Source organism: Mya arenaria, chromosome 7, assembly GCF_026914265.1.
Source record: "Mya arenaria isolate MELC-2E11 chromosome 7, ASM2691426v1".
Lineage (NCBI taxonomy): Eukaryota > Metazoa > Mollusca > Bivalvia > Myida > Myidae > Mya > Mya arenaria.
Window position 1 is genome coordinate 42302339 of NC_069128.1, and position 9752 is coordinate 42312090.

Consider the following 9752-nt stretch of genomic DNA (forward strand, 5'->3'; position numbering starts at 1 on the left):
ATCACATATTGAACGTTTTTACAACTTTTTTTTATTTTTTGTATAAGAGTGCTGACAAAAAATAAGATCGCAGGCTTTTATATTTAACTTCAAAAATTGATGTTTTATGCATTTTTGTTAAACCTTTAGTAATGGTTTAAGCCATAACACATTAAGTTTCATTAATTTTCGATCGGAAATATGAAAACCTGAGATCTGATCTTTTGTCAGTAGTCTTTTATCTTTGGTTTAAATATATTTACGCATAAAATTGCTCTTCTAAGACAAAATATGAAAAAGTTGTAATAATGGTATATCTGTGAGAGTGCAGCTTTAAGCTGAACGTATTGTACTGTGCTTACAATCATCGATATTGCTCAATGTACTGGCAAACAGTTCATATATATCTATTACGTCATGTGTAAACAAAATTAACTAGCTGGCAATATATCATGGCCTTTTAATCGAGTAGATGGTAATACGAAACGACCTATTCATTTTCAATTTCAGTGTACTTAGGTTTATAGTAAGAACTAATTATCGACATTTTGCCTTTTGCGTCGGTCTTGTTTAAGAAAGCAATACTTTTATTAAAATTCCGAAATAAGCACAAGTCATTTCAGTCGTCACAGCTTAGTGAAATGTATTATATTGTGTAAATTAATGAATTTAATTAAAGGATTGACTTCAAAATCTTAATTTCACATTATATACTCACTAAAGAACGGGAAACAAACCAGCATTTTATTTAGCAAAACAAATAACTTCCTTCTTTAAATTAGATCTCGATTTTAGGTTTGGTACGCTTAAAACCTATTATCACCATTCAAAACACAATAATCCAAGTATTGAACACTGTCCAAATGTGTATCTGTTTTAAACATATTGATAATAATTAAATCGGAAAGTCAAATGAAAGCACATCAAAATAACACTTAGGCTAAGTCAATGCCAAAAGTTACGCGTCAATCTTATCTTAAGTAACAATACCTTTACTAACATCCCACGTGAATTCAAGTATATTTTGACAGCAAAGCTAAGTAAAATATGTTTGAAAGTATGAATCTAAAACATTCAAAATTTGAATTCATGAAACGAATAGTGTAGATTAATCTGCATTGTATACAGAAGCAATTTATATTATTGTTTCAGTCAGATCTTCTTTATTGTTCTGTATCGCTTAAAGCACTTGACCATTTAAAAACACATTTATCTAAATTTTAAACACGCTCCCAAATGACCTCTCTTTAAACCATTATTTACAATAATCACAACGGTTACACACAAGCAAGCTTAATTAATATAAACACCTGTCGTAGATTACGAAGGGACCAGTCAAGAGTTTTGTAAGAGTTAATAATCAGTGTCTACTTGATATTAAAGCAACGCTTTAAAAAATGATTTTAACCTCGATCGATAGTAAATTGCTTTATAAAAGGGAAGACCTAATGGTATGTAATCGTATTGCACAATCTTTAGGGGGAAAAGCCAGTAGGCAACTAAATGACAAAGACCCTTTTTAAAGAAGATCATGTATGAAGAAGAATATGTATAATGAAGACTCTCTATAACGAATACCATGTACAATGAAGACTCTGTATACCGAATACCATGTATAATGAAGACTCTGTATAACGAATACCATGTATAATGAAGACTCTGTATAACGAATATCATGTATAATGAATACTCTGTATAACGAATACCATGTATAATGAATACTCTGTATAACGAATACCATGTATAATGAATACTCTGTATAACGAATACCATGTATAATGAAGACTCTGTATAACGAATACCATGTATAATTACATGTAATTAAAATGTAAAGCAAGAGAGTAAGTCACGGATGAAAACTCGTAGAACTGAGACTTAAGAAACGTTTACATGATATTGTCATCTAAGTGAAGCTTTCAAACGTAAGCGTGAACGTTGCATATGGCTGAGGCTTTAGAACGTTACGAAAGAGATGTTTGTAGAAATTTTCCAAATGTTTTATAAAACTGAGGCTTTATAAAGTGATTCAAAACAGTTTCATATAACTGAGGTTTTAGAACATATCAAACAACTTTAAACTAAGGAGATTAAAAAAAGAAGATATTTTATACAATTCAAACAATTGTGATCAATGTCTACAATGTAAAAAATAATCGCCCCATAAATAAAAGAAATCCTCTACGCTCCAGCTTACTGGTAGCCGGTTATCAATCAAAGATAAAACTCTAGTAATTTGAAAGGCATTTGACCTAGGTTAACACTTGAGTACATGGCATTAAGTCGGGTGCAGATTTTACGATGGCGATTTGAGAGCAGTGTACAATATAAAATATATCGCACAACCATTTGATCACAGCAATATGTATAACAGCGTAAGTTATTAAATGGCGTCAAGATTGCCCGTTATGCATGATAATTTTTTTCCCTTAAATTATATTACTTTATACATATTAACAGCAAAATTTCTATTGACATTGACATTTCTAATTTAGTAAATTGATTTCTGTTGGAAACATTCGTGTCATATTTTATGTCAAAATCTCAAGAGATCAGCCGGTCGTAAAAATTACTTGTTTGACAGTATACCGTTCTGTCTGAGTGAATGTAATACACACTATACCTCAAGATATTGTCCTTTAGTGCAAGCTCAAATCAAATTGATACTGATAAAAAACCTAACGGGTTTACTAACAATTCAAAAGGCCGGCAGCGATACGAAAGTCGATTGAACGACAAAAAATTTTAAACGCAGGATATATTAATTTCTATTTAGTTTTAAGGTTCAATATTTAACACGTATGATTCATATATCCGTTGTAACATAAAAAGCTGTAATTAGGAGTTAAGCATATTTAACGAAATAATATTTTATCAGATTTCCAATCAAAAGGCATTTATGTTTTCCCGGAAATGTCTTCCTACAAAAATAATATGTTTATGATTCAAATTTATCGGAACTGCCTAATCAACAATGTCTTGGAGCTTGGTTTTGATTGCACTATTTAAATAAAAGATAATTGCATTTTTGTAACCTGGAAATGAATTCCATCCACCACTTTTGATTATTTTTCTGAATAACATTGATGTAATGTTCTAACAATTGTGTTTGTCTTATGTATTGTACGGAATGAAACGTTTTGAAGCAAAAATGTTTAAAAATTAGGTTTGTCATTTCCCTAATTAGCGATCAGCTTTGTTTATTTATAGAAACATATTGAAACATTTTTACGATCAAATATTATTTGTCATAATTTACAGGTTCAAAAGTGCCGTTTTCATTTGGGTTAAAGGAACGTTAATACATTTGCTTTCAAAGTAGTTCTTGAATGTGATATTTTCACTCTTATTCTATAAATAAAGCAAATAACTTCTTTTTTTAAAACAAAATCGCCTCTGTAGATTTGTTACACTTAAAACAATTGTTTGTCATCATTTGAAAACGCATTTATCCAAATATTGAACACGCTCCGAAATAAACATTTTAAACATATTGGATAGAATTAAAGTCTAAGACAAGAGAAAGCATTTCAACATAACAATAATAGTAAGTCCAAACTAACACTTATGCCTCGATCTAATTTAATGTAACTTAGCTTTTACTAAATTCACAGCGTAAGCACTGTAGTTAACTTAAACCATCCAATTTAGTGAATATAACTTGAAGTATAAATCGAATACGCTTACAAATTGTAATCATGAAATGAATAGCTTAAACTTCAAAATCGTAAACTTGAAAACAGAAAACCAACCTGCATTGTATTCAAAAGCAAATTACTTCCTTGTTTAAGTTAAATCGCCTTTATTGTTCTTTTTCGCTTAAAACACTTATTTGTCATCATTTAAAAACACATTTATCCAAATATTGAACACACTCACAATCGTCCTCTTTTAAAACAGCTAATTAAATTTATCATTTGGGATAAACACACACATACATATCAATGTAAACAACCTACGTTACTTACTATGGGAGCAGTCAACAGTTTTGTTAAAGGACGATATTCACTGTCTACATGTCACTTTAGGAATATTTTAAGAAATAATATTTACCACTTGCGATAAAAAACAGCTTTAATTAAAGGAATATCTATGTTGTGGTAGTAGGGACAATTTATTTATTTAAGTCTTATAAAGATTGTACGTTTTCGAAATAGATCGTGAAATGCATAAACAAAAATTTGTATTATATGTTTAATTGAAGGATTCGTGTGTTGATACTTTTCTAAGCACAAACTCGCTTTGTGAGAACACGTTTGAAAAAAAAACAGAACGGTACAAGAAATAGCAATGGTTCAAATGCAACGAAGTGGAAACAAATATTGATGAATATGAGTCCGTCGGTTATTATTATGAGGTTTTGATATTAACTCCAAACATCAGAAGATGAAACCCGGGACATCGAGCTCAATTTAAAATAGCCAGAATACTTAAATCGCGATTTCATATTTAGTAACAAAACTCATAAAACTGTCGGGACAAAGTGCTATTGGCGGCAAATGTAGATGTTACACATTTACTTAGAAGTCATTAGTTCGTATAATTTGTTTGCAACGTTTAACAATTATTTGCAATTGTTATAAAATCAAATTAAAAATAAAAACATCATGAACATCATATGATTTATATTTATTCTCTGTTGATTTTCGCTTTAACGTTTTTTGTATGGACAAACAACGGGTTACAACACCAATGGACATGAAGTAAATGATCCCAATTGTCCGATGAAGGGCGACCCAAAAGCAGCGGACAACTCAACAGCAGAGGATACTATCTTGTATCTCGAATTAAATCCCCAATATATGATTTGCTCTTGTATGTTTTTAATCTTGGTCGAAATAAGAAATGTTTCATATTTACTCTTCGTACAATGGTGGTTACAGTATCGAAAGTACGGTCTAACAGTCATGTACATACAACAATTTGCTTACTCCCTAAACTATAGGCAGCATTTCATGAATTTCGGACACATTATACTTTTAACAAATTTATCAACTTGCAAGTACGACAAGGTTAAATAATAATGAGTTTATTTTTTAATTTCACACAGAATGAACGACGGTTATGCACTTTATGGATCGGACGGCTACCCGCAAAGGGAGGTAATCAGTGTTCATACGTTAACAGAAGTGTTGTCTGCTTCGAGTCTATCTTGATGTAAATATTGATTTAAAAGAGTTTTCGTAATATTTTCATTGTTTTAAAGTTAGATTTGCTAGTAATAGCTCGTATTATATGTTTGTTTTAGTAACACAATGTTGATGAGTTTTTGACGAATTTGTTTTTGCGAAAACACAGTTAATGAGATATCGAAAGTAGAATTCATTTACAGCAAATAACTAATAATAAAAACCGGAAATCGAAAGTAGACGTATTTTCGGAAAGTCCACATCAAAAAGGTCTCTTTTTATTGTTATTCTTTATTTAACATTTAACTTTCTAAACAAACGAGCTTATAATGGCATTAACGAACCAAATTGAATTATATTCAGAAGCAATTCACTTCCTTGTGGAATAATCTAATTTCTGTTTTGAAGGCTTAAACTACTTATATTTCATCCTTTAGAACACACCTATCTAAATACTGACCACACCCAAACATAGTATCCTTTTTTAACCTATCGAAAAAATAATTACTTTAAAAAAAGCAATTTAAAAATTACTCACCGAAACCAATAATATCACTAAAACAGCCTGCATTATATTCAGAAGTAAATTACTTCCTTGTTTAAGTCAGATCTTCTTGATAGAATGATACGTTTAAACACTTATTTGATATCGTTTAAACACACATGTATCCAAACATTGCGCACACTCTAAAATATTATCATTTTAAAATCTATTTACAACCATTATTACGGTTAAAGACATGCACGCATATCAATATAAACAACTGAGGTCAATTGCAAAGGGAGCAGTCAACAGTTTGGGTAAGAGAAAATAATCAGTGTCTACTTAATTTTAAAGGAATGCTTTTAGATATTTTACAAAAGCTTTGAATAGTAAACTGCATTTGTAATGTTAGTGTGTTCAATGTATGTTTTAAAGATATAGATCATAGAAAGCATGAACTAAAGATGTATTATTTGTTTATATTGATGGATTTCTGTTTTGATACTTCTAAGCACAATTTCGCTTTGTGAGAACACGTCTGAATAGAAACAAAATGAAACAAGAAATAACGCATGCCTCCGATGAAAGAAAGTAGAATCGAATATTAATTAATATGTTACTGGCGAATACAACTTCAATGCTGTTCTTGAGGACAATGAACCAAAACATTGAAGGTTGAAATTCAGGCAATCGAGCTTCTTCAAACTAGCAAGAATAGCTGAATTACGATTTGATTTTTGGTAACATAACTCATTTAACTGTCGGAACACAGTGCTATGGACGGCAAATGTAGATGTTACACACTAACCTTGAAGTCAATGGTGCCCGGACCTGATCCAGTTTGCAACGTTTGACTAAACTTTGCACTTGTTCTGAAAATAAAAGGAAATAAAAACTTTGTAAAAACACATATTATGTTAATAAATATTTTTGTACATTCTCGCTTTCACGTTTGGTCTTTCGGGTGGTCGAAACACAAGCATCATTAAATTTGAAGTAATTGATCACAAGTGTCCAATGAAGGACAATTCAACAACATTGGATAGAATCCTGTACCTGGCAAGGATACAAAACCATAATGCAATTCGCCTGTTTCTTGCGTATAGACAGAAGCAGTTTGTCCCAAACGAAGGGTTTATTATTGTGTGTTTTCTTTTGGTCGGCCACAATAACTGTAGAAGATCTCCTCTGAGAACGATGCCCATCACATTATCACAAGTTATGTTAAACAGTCATATAAATATAACGATGTTCAAACGTCTAAAAATAAAGTCAGTCATGAAACTCTGATACCTAAAAAATCTTACAAGTTTACATTTTGTTAGTACGACAAGTTTAAATAATCATGAGTTTTATTCTTGGCACACATCAGTAACGCCGGTTATAGACTACAACACTATTGATCGAACAGTTCCCCGCAAAGAGAATTAACAATTGCTCTTACGTAAACAAAAGTGTTGTCTGCTTCTTAGTCTGTCCTGCTGTAAATATTAACTTGTTTTTCGTAATATGTTTAGTGTTTGGTAGTACGGTATTGCTAGTAATAGTTTGTATTAATCATGTTTGTTTGAGTTACACAAATTCGATGAATTGTTTACGAATTTGTTTATGATATATCGAAAGTGTAACTTTCACTTACAGCAGAAAACCAAGAATGTAAGCCGAAAGTAGACGTATTTTCTGAAAGTCGACAATATACATTTCTAGTCTAATACATTTAACATATTGGCCCATGGATGTAGTTTATTGAGCTTTCTTTAATAATAGTACAACGAAAAATGCAGGAATACTTCTTTTAACTTCTTAAATCAATATTTGTTCCCTCAGTTTGGGCTCTTTTTTCTACAGAACGTTAAACATACTACTGTACATAAAAGACCTTGAATATATCATATAACGCGCTTAATCTGGAGATATTTGCGTCTACAATATAGCACGCACCATCAAGTGTCGGCATAAAACCAATGAACTTAAAACAGAAGAATTATTTTTCTAGGACATACAGTTACTAGTTTCTTGTATTGAATCATTTTACAGCCCCACAGTCTTACATAGTTACTAAACTATACAAAAGTATGCGTTTACTTATACAATATACATAATTAAAGCATGGCGTAATTAACGTACAAATAATGCTCGGTCTCTGTCGTAAAAGACTAATCCATTTCCGCTTTCGAAATAATTCGACAAACTTCAATCTGTAGGCAAAACTTTTGAATGTTATGAACGTCATGTTCATAAAACTGAGTGTTTAACAACCCAACGCAAGAGAATTTCGAGGGGTCAAAGCGAAAAGTTTCTAAGTGACATTAAATAAAGAAGCAGATAGAACCTTTTCGCTTTCACCGCTCAGTTTGAAGCTTGAGCATGTTACGCAATAATGTTCCATATTACTTATGCTTTAGAAAGTTACGACGATAAGTTTAATGGGTCTGCGGTTTTATGATTAACGTCATAATAAATATAATAAGTGAGATTTTAAAACGATTGGTATGGAAATTTTAAGAACTGATTTTGTTACAGTTGCTTTAGAACCTGATGTAGCAATATAGCTTTGATTCGCATGAATAAGCATCACAGAAAGGGGGCTTCATAATGTAAAGCAGGAAAGTAAGTTATGGATAAAAACTCCTAGAACTGAGACTTAAGAATCGTACAAATGATATTGACATCAAAATGTAGCTTTAAAACGTCAAGCGTGACCGTTGAATATGACTGATGTGTTAAAACGAAAGAGATGTTTGTATCAACTTTGCGAAATGTTTTATCAAACCGACAATATAGAAACGCAAGAACTCATATAACTGAGGTTTTAGAACGCCTCGCAAGACAATTTTATGGAAATGAGGGTTTAGAACGTAACAAACAACATCAAACTATAGAGTTTAAGTTCTTTCAGTGTGATTTGAGTATTTAAAATATATTGTGAAAAGGTACATCACTTTCCTTTTTAGAAAAATATATTTTAAACGATTCAAACATGAAAATATAATCAATGTCTACAGTGTAAAATTTAATCGCCGCATTAATAAAGAAAGCCTCATTTCCACGCTCCACCTACCTGCTACACGGCTTTCATTCAAAGATAAGACTTTATCAAGTCTGTTCGTCAGTCTATGGCTTTCAATACAAATGCTTGATCTATTAAATAGATAGGATAAAATCGCTCGGGTGTATTGCAAATAAAATCAATAATTTAAAAGGCAGTCGAGCTGGGTGAATGCTTGAGTACATTGAATTAAAGTCAATGTATATTTTTACGATGCATATTTAAGAGCAGGGAACAATATATAGTACATAAGCATATCGCACAACCATTTGATTACAGCAAGATGTCTTAAAGCGTTAAGTAATTAAAGGCGTCAACATTACCCATAATACATGATAAATATTTCCCTTAAACTGTATTACTTAATACATATTAACAGCAAAATATTTATTGACATTAACATTTTCCGATTTACTAAATTGATTTCTGCTGGAAACACTGGTGTGATTCTCTATGTCAGAATCTCAGGTAAATGGGAGCAGTAATGTTATATTATACCGTTCTCTTTGAGTCTATGCAATTCAAACTATATATCAAGTTAATGTCCTTTTGTGCAAAATATAATTAAAATAATACTGATGAAATACCTGACGGTTTTATTTGCAATCTCAATTTGTCTTGATACATTTGATTAAAAAATGACTTATAAAATAATATCATTATTAGAATAATGTATATAAATACATTTATTTTGATAATATATTGTTGTATTTCTGCTTACAATTTGAAACCTCTTTATAAATACAAAGATTTGCTAGAAAGTATACTTGAACAGTTGAATGAAACGCGTTTTATTTATAATTTTATAAACTGTCATTATAGTCATATTTTTATACGAAAATTAATTTTAAAAATATCAGTGCATGAACTTGTTTGAACGGTAGCAAAATTAAAAATCAATAATGCTATTTGAACAGTCGGTTTGGCCTAATACAGTTTAATAACCGACATAACACAACCAAGTTAAGTCGGTATTGCCTAATACAGTTCATTAACATACATTACAATACAAAGTTAAGTCGGTATGCCCCAATACATTTCACTTACTCAATAACCGACACAATAAAACTAAGTTCAGAATTTCTACAAATCATGTACATGATCTAGCAATGAA

At 30.9% G+C, this 9752-nt stretch overlaps 1 protein-coding gene across 2 annotated transcripts in view; it reads right to left on the reverse strand.

The window, feature by feature from the left end:
• LOC128241748 (uncharacterized) overlaps positions 1 to 5868 on the reverse strand; it is a 30524-nt gene extending 24656 nt beyond the window's left edge. The window contains exon 1 of one of the 2 annotated variants that reach the window (XM_052958814.1): positions 5644 to 5868. The gene's annotated coding sequence lies outside the window, so the exon portion shown is untranslated. Of the gene's footprint in view, positions 1 to 3728; positions 3930 to 5643 lie in introns of those variants that run through there. The other variant, XM_052958815.1, reaches the window with a different exon arrangement.
• Positions 5869 to 9752: the final 3884 nt, after the last annotated feature.